Source organism: Xiphophorus couchianus, chromosome 16 (genome assembly GCF_001444195.1).
Source record: "Xiphophorus couchianus chromosome 16, X_couchianus-1.0, whole genome shotgun sequence".
Classification (NCBI taxonomy): domain Eukaryota; kingdom Metazoa; phylum Chordata; class Actinopteri; order Cyprinodontiformes; family Poeciliidae; genus Xiphophorus; species Xiphophorus couchianus.
The window spans coordinates 1,080,830-1,105,463 of NC_040243.1; the positions used below are offsets into that span (position 1 = coordinate 1,080,830).

At 42.4% G+C, this 24,634-nt stretch overlaps 2 long non-coding RNA genes across 4 annotated transcripts; one reads left to right on the plus strand and one right to left on the minus strand.

Annotated features, from left to right (window-relative positions):
- Window positions 1–1,277: 1,277 nt before the first annotated feature.
- LOC114159499 (uncharacterized) lies at window positions 1,278–12,826 on the minus strand. 3 transcript variants are annotated; one of them, XR_003598596.1, is made up of 6 exons: window positions 12,690–12,826; window positions 3,536–3,582; window positions 2,680–2,856; window positions 2,224–2,361; window positions 1,701–1,976; window positions 1,278–1,572 (listed from the first exon to the last, which is right to left on the minus strand). It is a non-coding gene; the product is annotated as an uncharacterized LOC114159499 (long non-coding RNA). The 3 variants fall into 3 exon arrangements; XR_003598597.1 differs by having other exon boundaries at window positions 1,278–1,976; window positions 2,733–2,856; XR_003598595.1 differs by having other exon boundaries at window positions 1,278–1,976.
- On the plus strand, window positions 12,697–20,322 carry LOC114159498 (uncharacterized). Its single transcript, XR_003598594.1, has 5 exons — window positions 12,697–12,999; window positions 13,115–13,175; window positions 15,606–15,717; window positions 20,025–20,073; window positions 20,292–20,322. It is a non-coding gene; the product is annotated as an uncharacterized LOC114159498 (long non-coding RNA).
- The last annotated feature ends 4,312 nt before the right edge of the window (window positions 20,323–24,634 follow it).

Consider the following 24,634-nt stretch of genomic DNA (forward strand, 5'->3'; position numbering starts at 1 on the left):
GTCCGCTTCCAAATGAGTTCTGGTGTGAACAAACTGGCCTTGGTCCAAACCAACGACAGGAAATGGGCTAAATTTAGGACTTTACGGGCCTCCGTAGCTGCATCATGGTAAAAATGAGTGTTTGGTGTTGCTAATGCTGCTATGCATGGAGTGATTGGACTGAGTTTATTATGTAATCTGGAGCCACCTGCGGTACCGGTACCAGGCAGACGACTGGAATCAGCTGTTCATGTCTGCACAACAAATTTATGGAGGAATTTCCTTTTTCCAGGTATTTTTCCAGGTGCATGGTCGCTCTGCTGAAGGTTTCTGCCTGTTGTTCCTCCCCACTGTCGCCCCATCCCGACTCAGGACCAGACTGAAGCTTCAGTTCATCTGGCATCATTAAAAACTTTACAAACGGAAAGTGAAGGAAACTTTGTGTGAGTTTTACTTGCAGTGAAGCAGCTAGCAGTGAGCATTAACTTAGCTAAGAGCGCTAATCGCTCTGTTTTCTCTCATCATCCTCTTCCAAAGCAGCACCAGAGGAGATGAAGAGCCCTTCGCTGTTTTTCCACACCTGGAAGCTCGCTGAGGGCCACGTTGCTACCTTCTGAGGGCTAATTGCTCCATGAGGTCTGAGGAATAATGGCTGCTTCAGCGAGTGCTAATGGCTTCCACTTCTGCATGAATTACAGTAAAAATACAGCAGCAGCCTGAAGGTTTTCTGCCAAAGTTTCCTGGCTGCGTCCCCAGCCTCCACGCTGAAGGTTTCCCTCAGTAAGACGTCCCTGACAGCAGCCACATATCCAGCTTCGCGGCAGTCCCAGAGGAGAAACTGCAGTTTGTTTAGAGACGCTGAGACTCAAACAGCTGCTGGTCGACTAAATAAAATGTCAGGAAACAATGAAAACCTCATTCAAAAAAACAAGAGGCAATTTAAGCTCCTCTTACTCCACTGAAGGTAAATCTGCTCTTCAATACGTCCAGAAAAGCAGCTCAATTTAAAAACGATCGAGCTCAAGCTTTTTTTTTCAGGAGCAGCTATTCATCACCGACTTAATTAGCAACATCACGTCTGCTTCGCTTCTCACTGAACGGTTTATTTCCAACGTTTCAGACACAAACAGGGAGGAGAAATGACCAGGAAGTTACAAATCTGATCTAACAGCTTCAGGAAACAATAAATATTCATTAAAATATTGAATAAAGATGATAATAATCATCACAGTTTGTTGGAGTCCAGAAAACAGGATTTAACTGAGTTAATCTGAGAAATAATCCAGTGAAGCTAAACGTTTGCTTCAACAGATCTCCACTTTATTAGGTACACCTCGGTACCATTAGCTTGGATCCGTTTTTCCTTCAGAACCACCGACTCTTCATATCATCAGAGGTTTGGGTCCATATTGATATGAAAGCTGCATCAAGGCAGCAACAACATCCAGGTCACTGTGGTGTTGAAACGCACAGCAGGTCCAAACTGAAGCCCAGATCATCATGTTTGTTCTGACGTGAAGCAGAACCAACAGGAACCAGGAGCGACCGGGTCTGGAGAGACATGAGGAGAATCCGTCTGCATCATGATGAACTCTGAAACCAGAGAGCAAAAGGTTGGAGTTCATTACAGACGACGAGTTCAGGTCCGTTTTTATCATTTCACTCATCATCTGAGATGTTTTGCTGGTTTCCAGTGCAACACTGGAGTCTCAGACTGGAACCTGGAACCTGGAACCTGGAACCTGGAACAGGCTCAGTCTGCTGGTTGAATCTTTGTCTCTCGTTTTGTGGCTCAGCTCAACATCAGAAAGGAACCGGCTCCGTTGTTTATCCGTCCTGCAGCTGCTTTGTGTTCCCAGCCTGACAAACGAATTGCTGCTAATTGAACGTGGCCGGCTGACAGCTGTCTGAAATAATGAAGCCTCTTTTCTTTGCCTTTCTCCCCGGATGGCCTCGCTCCCCGACGCTGTGCCGTCCACATCAAAGCGGATCAGAACCTGGAGGAATATTGATCTCACTGAGAGCTGCGGTGTTTACTGCGCCGGCTCTCAGCCAGCACAGGGTCTGCTGAGGCTGCTGCAGCGTGACTCTACAGAAAGAGTCCAGATGCATTTAAAACACTCCGTTTACAGATAAATCACATCAATTCAGCTCTTAATAAAAACTGAAGCATTTCAAAAACTAACCCGAACTTTAATAATATTTTCTATTTTAGCCTGACACATAACGAAACACAACAAACACCTGAGTGCAAACTCTCCCACGGCCACTCCCAGAGCCCGCTGAAGGTGTCCGGAGCCCCGGGGACGGATTTGTCCAAATGGCTGCAGAGGAGACAGAGACGACAGCGGACTGGTTCCATCACCGCTCCTGCTCACACACCTTCAACAGATCACACACACACACGCACACACACACACGTGCTCAAGTTTCACTAAACAGTAGCTCTCATTTCCTCTGAGTAATTATCAACTAAATTCACTTAATGAGGAGCAGCTGTGCAAAAAGCTACACTCTAATTATTAAAATACTCAATAAATATTCAATAAACATTCAAAACCTGTGTGCAAATGGTTATTAAAGCTTCTCGTAAAGTGAAAATGATTCCAGCAATGAAGACCTCGTTGTTACATGGCGTCTCATTTTATTCAGTTTTAGATTGTTTCACCTCAGAGCCTCAGCTTCCTGTTTTTCTCCCACCTGCTCATTTACTCATTTGTGTTGTAACAAATATGTAAATTCCCCAGATTAACTTGGGCTCGGTTCAGATCCTCTGCTGATCCTGGGTTCAGATCCTCTGCTGATCCTGGGTTCAGATCCTCTGCTGATCCTGGGTTCAGATCCTCTGCTGATCCTCGGTTCCGTTTCATTTAGTCTCTGCAATTCGGTCCAAACACAACCAGAAACAGGAAACTGATCAGCAGGTCCTTAAACACCAAGAGCATTTTATTATTTTCAAAATATTTTTACATGTTCTCACTGCAAAAACACAAAATCTAGTTTTTGGTGTAGATATCTTATTACAAACTAACTTACAAGTCAATTTTCAGCAAAGTATAGAGGATTGTTTTTTAGTAAATAATTCCTTAATATTGATGAAAAAGTTTTATCAGCAGATGAATTAACTTATGACTTAGAAAAATGTCTTGTTATTAGTGAAATAATCTGATAATAGAGGATATTAAGGAATTATTTACTTAAAACAAGACTCTATTTCTCGCTAAAAGGTATTTGTCAGTTAGTTTTGTCTTATTTTAAGATTGTTAAGATATTGGAACCAGAAACTAAACCAAAATGACTTGGTAGGATTTTGTGTTTTTGCAGTGTACAGTGAGAAATGTGGTAAAAGTTTTAAAATATAAAAGGATCTGTGTCACATAAACAGAAAACAACTCAACAGGATTATAGATCCACTGCAGGTTTTTGTCAGTTCGGTTTTGTTTTTGTTGTCTGTAAACATGCAAACCAAGTGAAGTAAAATCTGAATATAAAACTGTCGGGTTTTCACTCCCAGTCTGGCTCTTTAATTTCTTAAAGCAGGAGGTTAAATGTTGACCTTCTTCAAATGGCAGCCGTCTCCTCTCTGCTGTGAAAAAACTTCCTCTGAAATACAAAAGCAGATTGTTTAGAAAATTTGCATGGAGTGTTTCTGGTCTCCAGAGGATGATTCCTAACATTTCTTCACCTTTTGACCTTTGCTGTGTGACCCCGCCGGTAGCTCTGTTCCTAATGAACCCAAATTATCAGGGAAAAGAAAACTGAAGGGTTGCTCTTAGATTTGCATGCTAATGTTCCCCAGAGGTTAAGCCCTTCCCTTTGTGAGCTCTTGATTTAATTTTCTTCGCTCCTTCCTCACACTAATGAATCTTTTTCTATTTGTGCAGCTATTTAAGCCTCAGTTCCCCCCCATCCATTCAACTTCAGAAACATTTGAGGAAAAAACTTCTACTTTACACAAAAATATAGATAAAATACTTCATGATGCTGACGTTAGATAAACGTTTCTCGACTCAGTCAACCTGGAGTTTCTCAACCTGTCAGTGTTAATCCTAAGTTCACTGACTCCTGCTGGATTAATGCAGCCTGTTGTTCAGAAGTGAAGCTTTAGAGGCTCTTCAAACCTCACACACACGTTCAAAATGTAAATGTGCTCATAATTATTCACACTGCTGCCTGACATGCAAACATGACGACCTTTTCTATCAGTCAGCTTCTGTTAACAGAAGAAAGAACAGCATGTCAGGCCTGCTGAAATGTTACATTTATTGCTGTTTATCTGGTCGACGTTAATCTGAAACAAAAGACACAACAAAGTGTTATATGTGGCGAAAAAAATTGTAGTTTAATTTCTGGAATATATAAATAAAAACAACACATTTTGCCTTGTTTCATAATTTACATCTTGCAGCTTCACACATTTCTTCAGCAAGCTGAGATCTTATTGGTTCCTGTAGAGTCCGTTTTAACCAAACTCCAGTCCGTTTTCCTAAAAGATCCAATTTGTTTGGGAAGTGTGAAAGAGTAACAGAACTCTGATACGACTAAAAACTCGGTCTGGGTTTAGTTGAAGTGAACTCTGGTTCGATTTGAATCCATACGTGAACGGCAAGTGGATCAGAGACCGCTCCAAAAGCAGGAAGTGGACTACAGCGCAGGGCATTCTGGGTAAACACAACCTAAACAAACGTGCTAGCCTAGCGCTAGCAGAGAAATCCTCCAACCGCTAAAATCTGACGCCTCCATCTTGTTTCCATCTGGTGAAGAAGGAAGTTGCTCTCAGTGTCTTCAGAAGTTTTTGTGTGGTTTCCTTCAGTGGTTCTTGGTGCAGCGCCCCCACAGGCCAGGAGGGGAACAGGTTGGTTTGGGTCAGAACAGCAGCAGCTGGAGGTGGAGCAGATGATGGAGTTCTGCTCCACAGTGTGAAAACAGCCTGATTTCTCTTCAGCTTAGAGTTTTTCTGACAGTTTGTGTTGATCTCTGAACTGCTGACCCGTCCAGGTTTCACTGAGTCTTTGGTCAATCAACTGTTGCAATTAAAAAAAAGGTTTTATGCTTTAATTTTAAATTGATTCTCTGAAACAGATATATTTTTGGAGGATTTTCTTATTTACTGAAATTCACCATTACATGATACGAATTCTACTTTTTTATGATTTAGTATTTTACACCAACATCTAAATGTTGGACTTTTTGTACCAAATTAGGGGGAATCAGAAATGAACCTCTGCAGCCGTCAGTTCCTCTGCACAGAGCTTGTTTTTGCATTTTGAGACGTTTATTCATCAGGTCTTTACATTCAGGAGGTTCGGCTTATCAGCTCCAGACATTTTGTTCACACAGCTGCTTGGAGGTTTTTCTACTCAGGCTGAGCTGCTGATGGAAATCTGGAGTTTTGATAAACTGGGAAAATGTCAAACATTGTTTCTGTGTTTTTTCTTCCTGCTCTGAGCGGTTATTTATGTTCACTCAGGACAAAAGAGAAAAATGTGTCTGTGTGTGTCACAGCTGAGAAATATCCAGAGAGAATGAGCAGTGTGTGTGTACTCTGGAAGCACTGCATCTTGTATTATTGATTTTTGATGAGATGAATGGTTAAATAATCAAACTGCTTTCCTGAAGCCTTCCTGCTTCACGTCCTCAGAGGACAAACGTCCCATCAGTCCAGATCAGTTTCATTCTGCTCTGCAGCCCAGAGCCAAAGCAGGGAGGCATCCGGATTCTCCGAGCACATGTCTGCAAACACGGCAGTCGGCTTAAAAAGTAATTTATTCAGCTGACGGGAGCTGAGGAAGATTGATGTTCATATTTCATCCATCAATGGTTTTCATAATTCACCAGCCTGGTGGATGGATGCTGGTCAGAGCGAGTACATTCCCGTTCAGGCGGCTTACTGGTAATCAAATCTCACAGTGAGAAAAGCCAGTCTGAGAGTCCGACTGCAGCAGAGGGAAAAGGCAATGGCAACGGCAACAGCAACGGCAACAGCAACAGCAACAGCAACTCTGCAGTCACTGACAGGATGACAAACCAACACCGGCAAAACTTTAGTTATAAAGACTAAATAAAAACCTGGCTTTCCTTCTGTCACATTAGCCTGTGACTATTTTTCATGTTATTTCTGTTACAGCAGGAGTCGGCCATATTGAAACGGTCGGCCATTTTGAAACGGGGCAACTGCAGAGTCTGCCCCAAATTCACTCCTCAGCTCAGGTTGAGGTCGATCCAGAGGTCAAAGAGGGGAGGCTCAGATTCAGGAGGAGCAGTCTGCGTCTGGTTCTGGTTCTGAGTCTGGTTCTGAGTCTGGTTCTGAGTCTGGTTCTGAGTCTGAGTCTGATTCTGAGTCTGGTTGTGCATAAAGTGCATGTGTGTGTGTGTGTGTTGAGCTTTAACAAAGAAAAAGTTGTTCAGTAAAAAGTATAAATTTCATCGATGTTCTTTTGCTCCGTTTTGTTTTTGCTCTGAAATTTGCATTTGCAGATTTTTGTTTTTTCACCTTAACCAGATCAGCTTTGATTAATAAAAACATCTTTTATAAGTTTATAATTTTTTTTTCTTAAAATTAAGTTAATATGTCAGAAAACCATGACTGCAAACTTTATAAATGTCATGTAATGTTTCCTGGACGTGCAAATTGTCTTAAAGTCCAGAAACACAAAGAGTTTTATTAAAACTTCAATGTGATTTTATTACACTAAATTAATCAATGTGATTTGAACCAATAACTAATGAGTTTATTGCATTAATAAGAGAGCAGATTATGATTCAGTGAGCAGGAAGCCAGTACCTTACTGGGTTTTATTTACAGATGAAACAAAGAACAAATAAATAAGAACTCAAATATTAAAATATCTACAACAAATATGACACATTTCTGTTGTCCAGTTTCTAGTACAAATATCTCAGTAACAATATCTGGTGACAGATCGGCGCCCAGCAGTGTTTCAGCTCTCAGCCATGGTAATGAGGAACGGGCCATGACACTGGTCATGAAGAGAGCTCCTTCTGTCGGGAGTCCAGGGTCTGGCTGGAGATAAGGTGAGGCGCTCCGTCATCCAGCCACAGCTTGGAGAGGAGAAACTGCTTCTGCTTGGGAGGAATTTATTTACCAAACTCGTTTCTTTAAGGGAACGACCTGCGAAACGCATCAGATCGATGGCCGACCTTCACCTTCTGGATCAGATCAGAACAGATCCAGCTCAGCTTCAGGACTCTGGGTTAGGGCGCTAACGCTAACGCTAACCTGTATGCACAGAGGAACAACATCACACAGCAGAGCTTCGTTTATGGGAGATTTTAAAGTTATTCAGCAACGGGAGCCGATAATATCATCACTGGATCGTAACAAGATGATAAAGATAAAACAAAAAGAAAGTCAGCAAAGCTAGCGTCAGCCGTTGTTTACGTCCAGATTTACAGTGTCTGGCTTCTTCTGGTGCAGAACTCTGCTCATGCAGGGTCAACATAAAGGCAACATTTAGTCCCACAAATCAACACAATCTGTTTGTTTCTGTAGGATAACAGAGTCCAATCTGTGGCAGAAAGGCATCAAACTTCACCACTTTCTTTGTCCAGAAACCAGAAAACCTGCAACAGCGACACCTGCAGTCCATACACAGTAATTCAGTCTGTAGGAATCCATATATGGATGAACTTCCTACATGTTCCCAAAGCGTGTGCAGACTAACAATGGAACTGATGGGTAACACGCTGCAAAACATGTCAATTATTTACCTGAAATTGATTATTCATGCGTTTGGTTACATGTTTTACTGATGGCTCTTCCTCAGAGTCCAGGTTTCTGGTCTGGTTATGGTTGAATCACAAATGATGAGTTAATGTAAATCATAAGGTGCTTATAATTCAGGAAACGCTGAGACTTATTGTCATTCCACTGGCTGTCTCTTCAGCTAAATAAATATATTAAAAAACAATCAAAATGCAAGACGGTTCAAGCTTGTCAGTTAATATTTAATGAGCAATATGCATTTTGCAAGGAGAAAAATGGGATTACTGATGGGATTGTTCTCGGACGCGTTTTAATTTGAAGGAGGGCAGAGGCAGCAGCGCAGAGACGGATCTCCTCAACTCAACCTGGATTCTGTAAATGAGAAAACTTTGCAGGGAAAAGTTTGTGAACACGGCAAGCGCAGTCAGAGGTCAGGGGTCAGCCCGGAGCTGTCATTGTGTTGGCAGAGTCTCCAGCAGCTTGTTTGTTCCAACCAGCAGGTCTCCAGCTTCCCGCCGATCCGCGCTCACACAGACGCCTTGACGGGATTCTGCTTGACGTTACTCGACTAATTATGACTCAAATCTTCTGCTCAGACGCTTGTTTCTATTTGGTCCAAGTCCCATGAATCCTGCCTCCATGGCGGCTTCAGCACGGCTCTCCCTCTGTGGGACTCTGGACGACAGACTATCACAGCACAGCAAGATTTGTTTCTCTAATGTTCCAGAGTTTTGACAGGAATGAAAGTGTCAGGGAGTTCAGTACAAAACTTTGAAGATTTGGAAAAGTCCAGCTGAGTTTTAGGATTTCCAAGAAAAACCAAGAGAGTCGAAATTCTGACAGAAATTGATTTTAAAATAGCTAAAACAGAAAACAAGCATCCAAATGAAATGTTAATTAATAAAGTAAGATGTCAGAATTAACGTGTAAAAAACAATCATTGCAAATGAGAAAACATCAGCAAATAATACAAATAAATAGAAATAGTTTTTTTATCCGGTTTTAAAATCTTAACATCAATAAAAAAAATGCAACAGAACCAAAGAAAAAACAGAAGTTTATACCCTGAAACAACAGATCCTGTCACATCTTGAGTCTCCTGTTTACCAAAAATATCAATTAGGAATTACGATTCTCATTTTCTATGAGTCAGAATCAATATAAATGTCCTGAAATCAATTTAAAATAAACCAGCTGTAACTACCGCCGCCGCCATGCAGCCGACTGGACCGCAGGCATGTGCATAAAGGAACCAATTCAAACTATGAAAACCGAAGATTTTTCCATATGATCGTGTTTCAGCAGCATCTAATGAAAATAATAACACAGAGTATTTATTTTAGCTTCAGGTTCAGAGAGATAACATGTTTTCAGGAGACCTTTAAGAGCTGCAGATCAGATAAATGTGTTGGTCTAAAGCCTCTAGTTCTACAGCGTGTCGGGAGTTTCTCTGGTTCTGTTCTATAAAGTTTAATGGATCTTTGCTTTTCTCAGGAACTGCAGGACGTGGAGCCTGGAATTAGACACTTATAGATGAGTTTTTGTATTAGATGCAGAGAAAAAGTCCTGAGGCAATGTTGTTCAATGATAAGACACATTCTCTGAAACGTTTTGATGAGATGTAAGAAATTGACCTTTGGATCAAACATAACCTCCAGATTCTCTAATTAATCTGAAGGCTTCATTACCAGAGCTGGAGTTTCTCTCCCTGAAGGTCTCTGCCAAACACAAACACTTTTTTCCTGGAGAAAAGTTAGAAAGGTCTTCATAAAGTCTTCAGGTCATCAGAGACAAGGAGGAGTAAAGAATAAACCGCAGCAGTCTGCCTCAGGTTAGACCTGCAGCTCCTAGATGCTGCAGCCAAACTGACGTCCTGATGGACCTGCTGACACGCCGACGAGGTCGTTCAGCTGGTCGACCTCTGACCCAACTGGGTCGGAGACACAGGAACAAACTTTACTGCGATGAACAATAATTTTGTTGTTTCTAGACAATGTTTCAGTAATATAACAGTAATGGCATAATAACGCGACAAAGATCATTGACCAACATTTTACACTGGATCTGGAAGAGATTTTAAATATCCAAAATAAATAACAAAACAACAAAAACAATAAATAAAATAAATGTATTAGTCTCTCAACAAAATTATCCTTCAATAAAACAGACTGAAGACTTTTATCATCCAGTTTTTGGTAGAAAGAAATAGAAAAGAGAAAAATGATAAATCATGCAAATGGAAATAATTGAGCTTGCTTTAATTTATCAGCCGAGTAACTGATATATTGATTAATGCCAGAAGCTTTGGTGAAAATCTGTCAAACTCTGAAAGTCTTTAAATGTTTTCAAATGTTTTAAGTAAAACATAATTTAGTTTAACTTTTACTAACGTAGAGTAAAATCCTATCTGAACTAAATGTGTTTTCTTTCAACGATTAGAGACAAAAAACAGAAAAGCATTTTGTTTACAGATATCAGCCTATGACCAAAAGAGCATCTTCCAGTTTGGGTCAGAGCCGGCCGGCGTGAGCCCAGGCGAAGCTCCAGCCTCGCCGTTACAGACACACTGAGGCGGCGCTGCCATGCAGCAAACACCACGAAGCTGAGAAACGGCCCTGCAGCAACTTTTCAAAGCTTAATCTGCACATTAATTCTTGCTGACAGGAGCTCAGATAGCCACAGAAACGGCTCTGGAAATTAACCTGCCGATTCCCTTAAAAGGCCAAAAGCGCGTTAAGTATTAGAAGTTGATTAAACATCCCGGCTCTGATTTTGGTCGTTTTGGGCAGAAAAGATGAAATACGGGGTTAAACACTTTAGTTCTACTGGATTTATTCATTGAATTGGGGGTTTGGTGGATTTCTTTGAGAAATGATTTAGTGTTTTTCTCTGCTTTTGGATCCAATTTATGTTAATCAGATTTTTAAAAGTAAATGCAAAATTAAGCAAGGCAGCACAAAATAACCCCAAACTAGTTTGATGCTTAGATTCCCAGTTTTACAAGAGATAAAGTGTTTCAAGTGACCAGTTAAAGTCTGGCACGCTTTCCTCATCAGACACGTTTAACTAGACCAGGACATTTATATAAAAACAAACTACCTGGAGTTCCACACGGCTCTGTTCTCACCTCACTGCTGTTTTGGCATCATCCATCCATTGGTTCATCCAGGTTTTCACTCTCTGGTTTTCTGGGAGGGAAACTCAGGCTGAGCTCCTCCTCTAACTAAAGAATCCAACCCCTTCAAACCTTTTTCACGGTTTTTCACTGGATTTGACGTAACGGACCAACACAGAGTGCAGCAGACTGAAGACTTGGAAAAATGATTTTCAAAAACATTGAGCTTGAGATGTTTAGTTCAGAAAAATGGGACAAATTTACAATCTGTAAATGTTCAGAGCTGATAGAGACCTACAGCAGACAGTTCTTCATCACTAGTGCATTTGGACCCGTAACTCCAGAACCTCACCTTGGCAGATGGAGAAACTCTCAGCTGCTGGATCCTCACATCATCCTCAAAGTTTTAATCAGATTTGAGAAAACGCCATGCTTTGTATTCCTAGCAGCATCTTAAATGCAGCTGTGATGCTGCACAGCAGCACCTGCTGCTGTTTCAGAGTCCGGTCAGTTTTTAAGCCGACTGAACGAATCGCCTGAGCCTGCAGCAATTAACAACAACAAAACCAAATTACTGCTTCCAATCAAAGACTCCTTCGCTATATTCTCTCTTTTCTGTTTAAGCTGGATCTAATTTGTACTCTAAGGCACATATTGTGCAAATAGTCATTGTATTAGCTGCGCTGATTACACCCACGCATGGCTCATTCATAATTAAGCTGCATATCTTAATGGCTCCAGTTGAACTGTCTCCCTTCTCTGTGGATTTTCAATTTTATGTTTTAAAAATGGAGGAGAAGGCAGGAGAAACCTTCCTGTCGTCCTTCATTATTTGGGTGAAGAATTGAAAAAAGCCAACAAACCTGCAAACATGAAGAAAATACTAAAACGTGACAAATGGTGCCAAGTCTTTCTGTGGTTCTTTGTTGACTTCGGTCAAATCAATCAAAGCTTTTCACTAACAAAACCTTTCTGCATGTGCAGGAACTGCAACCTCATTTATTGTCTGGTTCAAGATGTTTACGCTTATACTTCTGTTTGCCAAGCTGCTTTAAACGGCCTCTCCTTCTTCCTGGCAGCCGGTGCATGAGCGCTGAGTGAAGTTAAAAATGAAGCAGGAGGACGCTGCGTCTCTCAGGCTCAGATCTGTGAGGGCGAACCCGGGCCGACACAGCGATAGATAAAGCCAGCAGCTCTGTAGCGGCGCCTGTCATCCAGCGGCCCATCACCAAGCCGATAAAGATGGATGCGGTTGCCGTGTGAGATCCCAGGCAACCACATCACACGGCAGAGTGACGCTGATGGAGAGATTGTTGTTGGAAATGAGAGAGCGCTCTGTCTTCTGGAAGTGTGTTCAGTCAGAGCAGGCAGCACTGCTGCACATCTACTGGAGCTCAAAGCCGCTGCGTCTAGTTAAAGACTCATTATGAGAGGGAGGGCAGGTAAATATAAAATTAAGAGAAGAAGAGAGACAGCTCCATTAATCTGAGCCGTAGTTTCACATAAACATCCAGCAGAGCTCTGCTGTTTTCTCCAGGTAGAGATGGGAGATGAAGACCTGGACTTAATCCTTTAACAGGATATCTAAAAGTATTTTATGTGGTAAAAATGTGGTCAATGAAGGACTAATAGATCTGAGCCATGATTGTTTTGCAGGATTATTTGCATCTTGGAGAATAATTTGTAAAACAAAAGCTGTAGATGTTTGTAGATGTTTCACAAAGATCATAACCTGACATATTTAAAACATTAATGAGGTGAAACTAAAGAAATCACATACAAACCCAGAGCGTTGCGTTGTTTACCTTTAAATTCCTCTCACTTTTTAGACACGCCCCTGGCCACGCCCACTCCCCTACATGGACTCACCTGATTGGTCCGCTGTTCCTCCTTTGGAAAGTTGGCAGTTTCCCTCCAGACCGGAACTAGCAACAGCCGCCGCCGCCGCTCGGTCAGCGTTACAAACACAGAAAAGTGGTTGAAAATGAATCCGAGGCGGTTAAACTCTCGTCGTTTCGTTGTCGCTCCGGTTCCACTGTCCCGCTGGGTGGACACATTCTCCGTGGGATCGATACAAATCCAAATAAATAAAAATACGTCCGCTCCAGTTCACCAGCCGCTCCGACCGTCGAACCGGAAGTCCTGGAAGCCAGTGACGTCAACGAGTCAAAACTTGCTCGTAAGTTTTACAATTAATCCAAAGTTAAAATGACTAAAAACAAACAAAAACAAAACTAATCGTTTGTGCTCCCTTATAAAAAAATAAATAAAATTTAGATTTGATATTTATCCAGGTGATAAAGGAAAGACGGATTCCTGGTTCTGCCTGTTTGTGAGACTTTCATCACGTGACATGTAAGTCTGTTTAATGTTTTTGTAATGTTGTGATTTATGCGCATTTTAACGCTGAAATTGTGTTTGGTGTTTCATTTACACAAGTAAATACTTAAGTATATGACATGACATTAATTAAGTGATATAAATGAGTATTTAAGTGAGAAATTAAATAAGCAATCAAGTAAATATAGCATGTCAGAAAAGGTTAATATAAAGTAAATGTATAAATAAGGTGCTGGTCAGAAAGTCTCAAATCTCATTCAGGAATTTTCTGAAAAGTCTTAAAAAAGGAAACTCGAAGACAGAAACTGAAATTTAGTTTACTAAATATAAACAATATCATTAACATCTCTTTTAAAAACAGATTTTATCTGAACGTAGACCATAATTCCTCCATCCATTGATTCTGTATAAACTGGACATATTATGCATCAAGTTTGAGTGTTAAGTTTGGAATTCTGATCTGAAAAATGTGTCGGAAATAAATATGAAATTTTATTACTAAATGAATGAAAGCGATTTAAAATGTTCAAAAGGTGTGAATAACAAAATAATCAAAGTATAAAATAAAATCTATGAATGTCGTGTCTGTTATAAGTAGTTCTCTCAACACGCTGAGGACAGTTTGATGTAGAAACATGATTTTATTAAAGTTTTACAGCAGCTTTAATCAAACTGAGGTCCATGATATTTATACAGAATGAATTATAATCATCTACAAATTGCTGCAATCTGCCAATATTTGAGACTCCCTCTAAAAATGCTTTTAACTGCCTATTTTAATTGTTCAGACATTAAATATGTCCTAAAATGCATTAATGTGTGCAGTGGAAACAGTAACCGTGTCTTTCTTATCTCTGAAATTTACCTGAAAAAAACTCATTTTTGAGATTAATCTCAAAATTGAACTTGCCGTCATGGGAACCGAAGCCCAGCCTTAATCCTCACTGGGTTATGATGAACGGAGGGAAATGAATGATTGTTAATACAAAATCTTAATATTGCTTCACAAATTGCATCTCTCTGTGTGTGTGTGTTTGTGTGTGTATGTGTGTGTTTCTCTCTCTGTCTGTGTCGGTGTGTGTATATGATGCTTTTCAGGCTAATGATGAGATCCAACAGGATCAATAAGATGCTCTCTGTCCACAGAGCATCTGGTCCGACCCGCCATCGCAGCACAGACTAAATAAAAGTGAATGATGATGATGCTTTTAGTGGTGCTGCTGCCGTATTAATCTCAGAGCAGGTGTTCACACAGACATGCTGCTGTTTACCTTTTGTTTGTTCCAATCGGGCCTCTAATCTAACTGTGGTCCACTGATGTTTGCACAGTGGAGGCTGCTGGGTGGCTCAAAGTTTACTCTGAAAACTCGTTTTGCTCCTTAGCCTGCAGAAATGGACCTTTATGGTGAATTTCTGATTTTATGAGGAATTTTGCATCAAGAATGAAATGAAAATTAAAAAATTCTCCTTATATTTGTAGTAAAGTTGCTACATTGAATTTATGATAAAATTCTTAAAACTAAACTGCTTCAAATACAAACCAAAACAGGAACATCTGGAAAATAAAATATTGTGTAAAAATGCAATATTTCTTGCTATCTACAATCACATATAGTATGATATATTCTAAAAAGGTTATTAGAAATAATGTGTTTCACTTACAGGTAATTAAAACTTCAGTGTTTTCAGTTGATTGAGTCTCTGTGATTCCTGAACAGTTTGGGTTTTTTCCAGACTTTGGTAAATTGGTGACATAAATACGTTTATGATCCAGTAAACTGAAGTTAACAAAACGTTTACGTCTGTGATCCGAGAATGAAACCCTTTTTAATGGCAGCTGGTGCAAAATATTTATTAATGTTTATTCTGTTAATTACATTATAAGCATTAATGATGTGAAAATTAAAATGGAAGAGATCACAGATTTAATTTGGAGGAATTAAGAAGTTATTAAAAATAATATGTTTGTTTTACGCTGCAGTCTGAAGTTATGAAACAGGAGCAGAACATTTCTACTGAAACAGAATATCCTTCTTCTTTAAATTAAAGTCTTTGTTTGCCCAATCATGTAATGCCTGTCTGTAGCAAGTCCAGATGTTATCCATACTTTTTTATTTCGGTTGCCATGACAACTGAAAGACAGAGGAGCGTTCGCTGGCCTGGTTCTGCCAGCGCTCTGTGAAGAGGAGCCACATTAATCAGCCTCTGTCCAGAAAACCTCCAAAATTAACCCAGTCACCAGATTTAACCGTAACAGCGCCACCCAGCTGGCCACAGGAAGCAACGGCCCAAATACCCCGGCCCAAATACCCCTCAGAGGGGCAGGAACAGGCAGGGCCTTAGCAGCACAAACTGCAGCCTTTCTGTCAGGATTTTACGGGTTGATCTGAAAAGGTCTGATTGCAGCGGCTTGCAAACCTGACCCGGTTCTACTGGTTCTGTCAGGAGGAATGGACCAGAACTGAAGTAAATGACTGGGAGGAGACGGAGGAAGGAAACCCAAAAGGTTTGACCCAAGTCAGACATGACAGTTATCCCCGATACTGACCAGATGGAGGTAAAAAAAAGTTACAAAGAAATCTGTCAGAAATATTCTCACTAAGTTTTCTGGCTTTTAGCAAATTGAATTAATTTTGGTGATTTTTAAATTATAGAAATGTGAAATAATAAACCAACCGGATTTTCCTTCAGACAGAGAGAAAAAATCTTTTTATTTGCACTGCAAAAACACAAAATCTTACCAAGTATTTTTGTCTGGATTTTAGACAAAATGAACTTGGTAACGTTTCAGCAAGATACAGGAGGCTGTTTGTGTAACCAATCCCTTAATATTGATGAAAAAGTTTTAGTTTCTCTGACCAGTTATTCCACCTCTGAAGTGAGAAACTGAGTGAAATAATCTGCAGTAGAACCTGACTTACAGAAGTTACCAGTAAACTCCTTTAGTCTTTTCTCTACTGTAGATATTTGCAGTGGAAACTGTATTTCGGTTGTATTTTGTGTTTTTGCAGTGCACTGCGTGTCCGCCTTGCAGTGAAGGAGTAGTACAGTGAGATGAGCTGATAACCCAGTTATTTGCAGCATGCAGAGCTTCGGTCCTGATGCTGCTGCTGCGATCTGGCTCCTCCTCCAGCGCCTCACCGTGTCGTTTGGTCACGGCAGATTGAGCAGCTCTCTGCTGACCCTGCGGGCGGCCGGCGCTCTGTTCGCCGCCGCCGTTTATCAGCCTGGCCATTTCCTAAATGAGGACAGACTTGCAGCAGCATGAGTGTCAGCTGCTGGCCAAGAGCAGTGAGGGGAGAGGGAGCGGACATGTTCTTCTGCTCAGTCAGAAACAAAGCTGATGATTGGAGTTGAAATCCTACCCGGCTCTGAAATGAACCCCAGAAATACAAACCATAAACAATGACTGTCATGTTGAGAAAATCCTCTGTCTGTTTAAATATGATAACAAGACAAGCTTTCCATTTAAATCAATGCAGCTGGCTTGTTATCAATTCTGAGTGTTTTTGCTAAGGATGCAGTATAGCTGCAGATCCAGGCCTGCATAATGAGAGATGAGACAAGCAGCTGATTAATTCAAAACAAAGGAAGGAGTATTTACATCACCTGCTGCAGACAAGATAAGTGCAGCGTCTGAATTATGTTTGTAGATACAAACGTAGATAAATTACCTCTGCTCCTGAACACTAAATTAAAGCGAAGCCTGTTCACCTCAGCAGGCGCCCCTCATGCTAAACTTTTTTCTCCTCTTAATTTATTTGTTTATTTTTCACTTGAGCAACCTGCAGGATGGGATAATAAATCGTCTCCTTGGTAGTTGGTTAAGACTCATTAAAAAAATCCCTATGAAGCGTTGCAGCCGACGAACTCGCAAAGTAAATGCTGAGCATGTGCCATATTTATCTCTCAGGGATTTACATTAATAAGCCGGTGGGGAGGCGGTAATCGGGCCGAGCCGGGCTGATACCGGCGAGTCGGAGCCACAATTAACTGGTGATTGGAGGCAACAGCTGGGCAGCGGGTTCCTTCATCCAGTCGGTTTCTTAATGAGCCGCAATCTGAAGGATTTGGTTCCGTCTCCAAATGGGACGCTTTCCAAAATCTGTAATCAAATTTGCTTCATAAACTTTCTAGCTGCAAAGATTTAATTTGCAACCTGATGAGCCTGGAGAAGGACATGACCTCCTGCTCCAAACACAACACAGAAAATGGTTTTAACTTTTATTTTCTGCCTGGATTTGTAAAAACAAGTCATGCTGTCATCTGTGTGAGCTGCTTGTCCGTACATGACCCTCGCTCAACATGAGCGTCTTCCTGCTTTAAGACTCTTTACTCTCTGACTCATATCACATCATTCCAGCCATTTTTTCATTAAACTCAGACTTATGAAGGAAGGAGATGAAAAGAATAAGAACAAAGAAATCTGTCTGACTGGTGGGGCTGTCATTGTTCTGTTCCCCACATCCAGCCGTGTCCTGACTTCAGACGCAGCAGCTCTCCAGATTAGACTTTATTCTGATAACGTCTCCAGATTAGACTTTATTCTGATAAGGTCTCCAGATTAGACTTTATTCTGATAAGGTCTCCAGATTAGACTTTATTCCGATAACGTCTCCAGATTAGACTTTTTTCCGATAAGGTCTCCAGATTAGACTTTATTCTGATAACGTCTCCAGATTAGACTTTATTCTGATAAGGTCTCCAGATTAGACTTTATTCTGATAAGGTTTCCAGATTAGACTTTATTCCGATAACGTCTCCAGATTAGCCTTTTTCTCGATAACGTCTCCAGATTAGACTTTATTCTGATAACGTCTCCAGATTAGACTTTATTCTGATAACGTCTCCAGATTAGACTTTATTCTGATAACGTCTCCAGATTAGACTTTATTCTGATAACGTCTCCAGATTAGATTTTATTCCGATAACGTCTCCAGATTAGACTTTTTTCCGATAACGTCTCCAGATTAGACTTTATTCTGATAACGTCTCCAGATTAGACTTTATTCCGATAACGTCTCCAGATTAGACTTTATTCTGATAACGTCTCCAGATTAGACTTTATTCTGATAACGTCTCCAGATTAGACTTTATTCTGATAAGGTCTCCAGATTAGACTTTATTCTGATAAGGTCTCCAGATTAGACTTTATTCCGATAACGTCTCCAGATTAGACTTTTTTCCGATAACATCTCCAGATTAGCCTTTTTCTCGATAACGTCTCCAGATTAGACTTTATTCTGATAACATCTCCAGATTAGACTTTATTCTGATAACGTCTCCAGATTAGACTTTATTCTGATAACGTCTCCAGATTAGACTTTATTCCGATAACGTCTCCAGATTAGACTTTTTTCCGATAACGTCTCCAGATTAGACTTTATTCTGATAACGTCTCCAGATTAGACTTTATTCCGATAACGTCTCCAGATTAGACTTTATTCTGATAACGTCTCCAGATTAGACTTTATTCTGATAACGTCTCCAGATTAGATTTTATTCCGATAACGTCTCCAGATTAGACTTTTTTCCGATAACGTCTCCAGATTAGACTTTATTCTGATAACGTCTCCAGATTAGACTTTATTCCGATAACGTCTCCAGATTAGACTTTATTCTGATAACGTCTCCAGATTAGACTTTATTCTGATAACGTCTCCAGATTAGACTTTATTCTGATAACGTCTCCAGATTAGACTTTATTCTGATAACGTCTCCAGATTAGACTTTATTCTGATAACGTCTTCCCGCCTCGCTGCTCCGTTTCACCCCAACAGATTATTAGATTATTTCCTCTCCACTTTCTCGCTCTGTGAGGAACATCCAGAGTCACAGCAGCTGGTTTCTGGTTTAAGGTTACAGTCTTCATCACCTTTGACCTTTGACCTGCTGCCTGTTTCTGCTGAAGGAGTTCAAACAGGAAGTGATGCAACTCTACTGTATTGGTAACATTTGTTTCAGAACATTTTCTTATCATGACTTAATGTCATAACTCCTATAACTTTACTTTGTGAAGTTGAAGAATATTCCTGAAGGTTTACCAAACATTGATTGATGATCTGATCAATGATCTGATCAATGATCAGTTAACTTTACGGACTCTGAGAATCACATGTAAAGCAAAGTGCCTGAAAAGTGTAAAAGAACAATTTAACTTTCCAAAGAGTTTGACTCCAAACTGTGAATTAATGGCAGTTTGGGTCTAATTTGGTGCTCAGTGGTTCACAGATGGATCCGTTTGTAAAGAAATGAGATCAGATATTGTTTTTCTTCCTGCTCTGGAACAGAATGTAATCCTCTAATGCTCTGAGGTCAAAGCTAATGCACTGGACCAGCAGTTTGGTTCTGATTCTTCAGAAACATTTTCTGCACATTAATCCATCATGTAGCACCATTTTGATATGAGGAACACCTTTCTTTGCTTTCTGATTATTTGTAACAAAATGTCTCCCAGGATTTATCTGATGAATCTGAGAGTCGAATCCAGACTCAGAAACGATCAAATTTAAAAAAGAAGAGGCTGTACCCCGACTTTCCAAACCTTCACCTCTGAGTTTGATCTTTGGCTCCTGACGTTCCCACATTCCTGCTGATCAGGAAGACTTCCTCAAGCCTTTCATTTCACTATTAATGCATTAATGTGACTGTTTTAATGGTAATCTGGGCCAACCGAGATATAGATTATACAAATTTATAACCTGGCATCGGCGTCACTTCACTGATTTTTACTCCCAGCTGTAATTGAGGTTGAAGCAAAGTCATTTCATGCTAGACCTCTAAGTCGCTGGAGTCCAAACTGGGAGGGAGATAATTCTCATGTTTTAGCATATATGAATTATTAAATTTGTAACTTTTTTGCAGCAGAAACGTCTCAGCTGAAATGGTGGATTTACAGCCAAAGTTTTCACAGGTCAGTTAAACAAAGTGTTGCTGAAACCTGCTGAGTTTTTTCTGTGAAGCAGCTGCAGGATTTTCTGCTCTCTGTTTCTCCACAAGTGGCAAACAAAGAAGCTGCTTGATGCGTAAAGAAGAAGAAATTTGGCGTTTCTTCCTCAGAGTTTGGTGCAGTTTTTGTTTGATTTCTTGCGTTGCTCATCTTCACTCGGCCGTTCTCGTTTTCTCTCCCAGACTTTAGAGATTCCTCCCTGTGACCCAGTTCTGTTGGGGATATGGGTTCCTGGTGGGGTTTCTGGTGGTGCTCCTACAGCTTTCCACCAGATGGCGCCAGAGGTGGCTCCTCCTGGCGGGGCGTGCCGGTATCAGGCGCACCTGAACCACATCTTCTCATCATCTCGGGAGTTCAAGAGGAGCTGACTGCCGTTTCTCCGACGCCTGAGTGTTTGCCAACAATGGTAGTCAGACCCTCCTAGTATAGCTACTCCTGGATTCCTAAGAAATCTCGAGTGATTCCTGTTGTTGTTTTTTTTTCTTCTCTCCAGGTGTTTTCAGCCAGACGCTGAGTTTCCTCCGTGAGAGGTTTTTTTCTCCCCTGGTTTTCCCTGTACCTACCTTCTCGTGACGCCGTGGAAGTTACCCACTGGTTGCCCGAGCTCCTTCCCTGTTTTCCTCAAGTGGACCAAGCCGTTTTCCTGAGGAATCCTGACGTGCAGTCGAACCGCTCCTCTGTCTCCCACCGCCTGAACTTACCTGTCCGCCCTCCACCACAGCCTCTTCCGCGCCAGCTCACCCGAGCTACGGTCAAAGAAGAACCCCGTCCGATCGGAACCCAACCCGGCAGATTTCCCTCCCCAATCTGAACCGCCAACTCCACAAGTAAGACCAGTTCTGTTACGAATCTGTGTTTCCATTTTCCCACATCCTTGAACTCATCATCTCTCTCTCTACTGCCACCGTAGTGACTCACCGGTCGCCTCTAAACAAGCAGATCCTCCCGACCTGTCTTCAGTTCCGCTCGAATACCACGACTTGGCCCCTGTGTTTAGTAAATCAAAGGCTCTCTCTCTTCCCCCTCACCGTCCCTATGATTGCGCCATTGATCTCCTCCCTGGGGCACCTCTTCCCTCCAGTCGCCTTTATAACATTTCTCGACCTGAGCGAGAAACAATGGAGAAATATATTAATGACTCTCTCGCTGCAGGAATCATCCGCCCATCCTCTTCTCCGTTAGGAGCAGGATTTTTTTTTGTGGGAAAGAAGGACGGCTCCCTCCGTCCCTGCATTGACTACCGGGGGTTGAACCAAATAACGGTTAAAAACAAGTATCCTTTGCCACTATTATCCTCAGCTTTTGAACCAGTACATGATGCCACAATTTTTTCTAAATTAGACCTTAGGAACGCTTACCACCTGCTCCGCATTCGTCAAGGTGACGAATGGAAGACAGCATTTAAGACCCCTATCGGTCATTTCGAGTATTTGGTTATGCCTTTCGGCTTATCGAACGCTCCAGCATTTTTCCAAGCCTTAGTTAACGATGTTTTGAGAGACTTTTTGAATGTTTTTGTGTTTGTGTATCTAGATGATATACTCATTTATTCCAAGACCCTCGCTGAACACCGACACCATGTCCGACTCGTTCTCCAGCGCCTCCTCGAGAACAAGCTGTTTGTGAAAGCAGAGAAGTGTGAATTTCATACCGCATCAGTCTCGTTTCTGGGGTTCATTCTTGAGGGCGGACAGGTAAGACCGACAGAGGAGAAGATTAAGGCTGTTTTAGACTGGCCAGTTCCTGAGACGCGAAAACAGCTGCAGAGATTTCTCGGGTTCGCAAACTTCTACCGCCGATTTATTCGCAATTACAGCCAGACTGCCTTACCTCTGACGGCTTTAACATCTTCCAAGGTGGTTTTCAGTTGGACCACACAAGCAGCTGAAGCCTTCAAAAAACTAAAAACCCTTTTTGCTAGTGCTCCTGTGCTCATTCAGCCGGACCACAAGAAACAGTTTATAGTTGAAGTGGATGCATCAGATACGGGTGTGGGGGCTGTCTTATCTCAAGTTTCAGGTTCTGACAATAAGACTCACCCGTGTGCCTTTTTTTCCCGTAGACTATCCCCGCCGGAGCGCAACTACGATGTGGGCGATCGGGAATTACTGGCCATTAAACTGGCTCTGGAAGAGTGGCGACACTGGCTGGAGGGGGCTGTACATCCCGTAATAGTGTGGACGGATCATAAGAATCTCGCTTATCTCAAATCCGCTAAGAGACTCAATCCCCGTCAGTCCCGCTGGTCACTATTCTTTTCTAGATTCAATCTCGCCATCTCTTTTCGCCCTGGTTCTCGTAATGTTAAACCCGACGCCTTATCCCGCATCTACTCTTCCGATGATGTGGTTAAAGCCCCCGATCCGATTCTGCCGCCCAGTTGCACTGTAGCTGCGGTCACATGGGAAATAGAAGATCTGATTAAACAAGCGCAACAATCCGAGCCGACCCCCGATTCCTGTCCACAGGATAAGATCTATGTTCCCACAACAGTCAGAGCCCGGTTTATATATTGGATTCATTCATCCAAGTTTTCTGCACACCCAGGCATTAGTCGCACTGTCGCCCTCATAAGCCGAAGATTTTGGTGGTCATCCATCCATAAGGACGTAAAAGAATACGTTTTAGCTTGCCCGGTTTGTTCGAGAAATAAGTCCTCTCACCGACCTCCCTCGGGTCTCCTCCAACCTCTCCACATTCCCGGACGTCCGTGGTCCCACATATCTGTCGACTTCATCACCGGCTTACCTCCGTCTAAGGGCATGACCGCCATCCTGACTATCATCGATCGTTTTTCGAAAGCCTGTCATTTAGTTCCCCTGAGAAAGTTACCCACCGCATTTCAGACAGCCCAGCTAATGGTTAAACATGTTTTCCGTTTACACGGCATCCCACAGGAAATTCTCTCGGACCGAGGGCCCCAGTTTATCTCCCAAGTTTGGAGAAATTTCTGTTCCGCGCTTGACGCTAAGGTTTCCCTCTCCTCAGGTTTCCACCCACAGACCAATGGCCAGACTGAACGCATGAACCAGGAACTGGAATCAACCCTTCGCTGCTTCACATCCACAAACCCATCCGAATGGAGCCAATTCCTTCCCTGGGCTGAGTATGCGCACAATAGTCATGTATCCACCGCTACTGGGTTATCACCATTCGAAATATCCCTAGGCTATCAACCACCGCTTTTCCCCTCAGAGGAGAAAGACATTACAGTGACTTCAGTACGACACCACATCCGTCGTTGTAAAAAGATCTGGAGTAACACTGTCCAGGCCCTCAGCCGCACAGCGGAGCAAAATAAACGCCAAGCAGACCGCAGGAGAATCCCCGCTCCAATCTACACTGCGGGTCAGAAAGTTTGGTTGTCCTCACATAATATCCCGTTAAAATCCATGTCTAAGAAACTGTCCCCCAGGTTTATTGGCCCTTTTGACATTGAATCCATTATCAGTCCGTCTGCGGTCCGCCTCCGTCTCCCTGCCTCCATGCGCATTCATCCCACCTTCCATGTTTCACAAATCAAACCCGTCCAGGCCAGTACTCTCTGCCCTCCTTCCGAGCCCCCTCCTCCCGCCCGTGATGTGGAGGGTGACCCGGTCTATGCTGTCCGCCGGATCGTGGACTCCCGTCGGCGTGGTCGTGGTTGGCAGTACCTCATCGACTGGGAGGGCTACGGTCCGGAGGATCGTTCTTGGGTTTCCGGGTCATTTATTTTGGACCCGTCTCTTATTGCTGATTATCGGCGCTCTCTTCCTTCTAGCTCTTCTCGGCCGCCAGGTGGCGACCGTTGAGGGGGGGGTACTGTTGGGGATATGGGTTCCTGGTGGGGTTTCTGGTGGTGCTCCTACAGCTTTCCACCAGATGGCGCCAGAGGTGGCTCCTCCTGGCGGGGCGTGCCGGTATCAGGCGCACCTGAACCACATCTTCTCATCATCTCGGGAGTTCAAGAGGAGCTGACTGCCGTTTCTCCGACGCCTGAGTGTTTGCCAACAATGGTAGTCAGACCCTCCTAGTATAGCTACTCCTGGATTCCTAAGAAATCTCGAGTGATTCCTGTTGTTGTTTTTTTTTCTTCTCTCCAGGTGTTTTCAGCCAGACGCTGAGTTTCCTCCGTGAGAGGTTTTTTCTCCCCTGGTTTTCCCTGTACCTACCTTCTCGTGACGCCGTGGAAGTTACCCACTGGTTGCCCGAGCTCCTTCCCTGTTTTCCTCAAGTGGACCAAGCCGTTTTCCTGAGGAATCCTGACGTGCAGTCGAACCGCTCCTCTGTCTCCCACCGCCTGAACTTACCTGTCCGCCCTCCACCACAGCCTCTTCCGCGCCAGCTCACCCGAGCTACGGTCAAAGAAGAACCCCGTCCGATCGGAACCCAACCCGGCAGATTTCCCTCCCCAATCTGAACCGCCAACTCCACAAGTAAGACCAGTTCTGTTACGAATCTGTGTTTCCATTTTCCCACATCCTTGAACTCATCATCTCTCTCTCTACTGCCACCGTAGTGAGCCGCCTTTTTCCAGAGCTGCCTC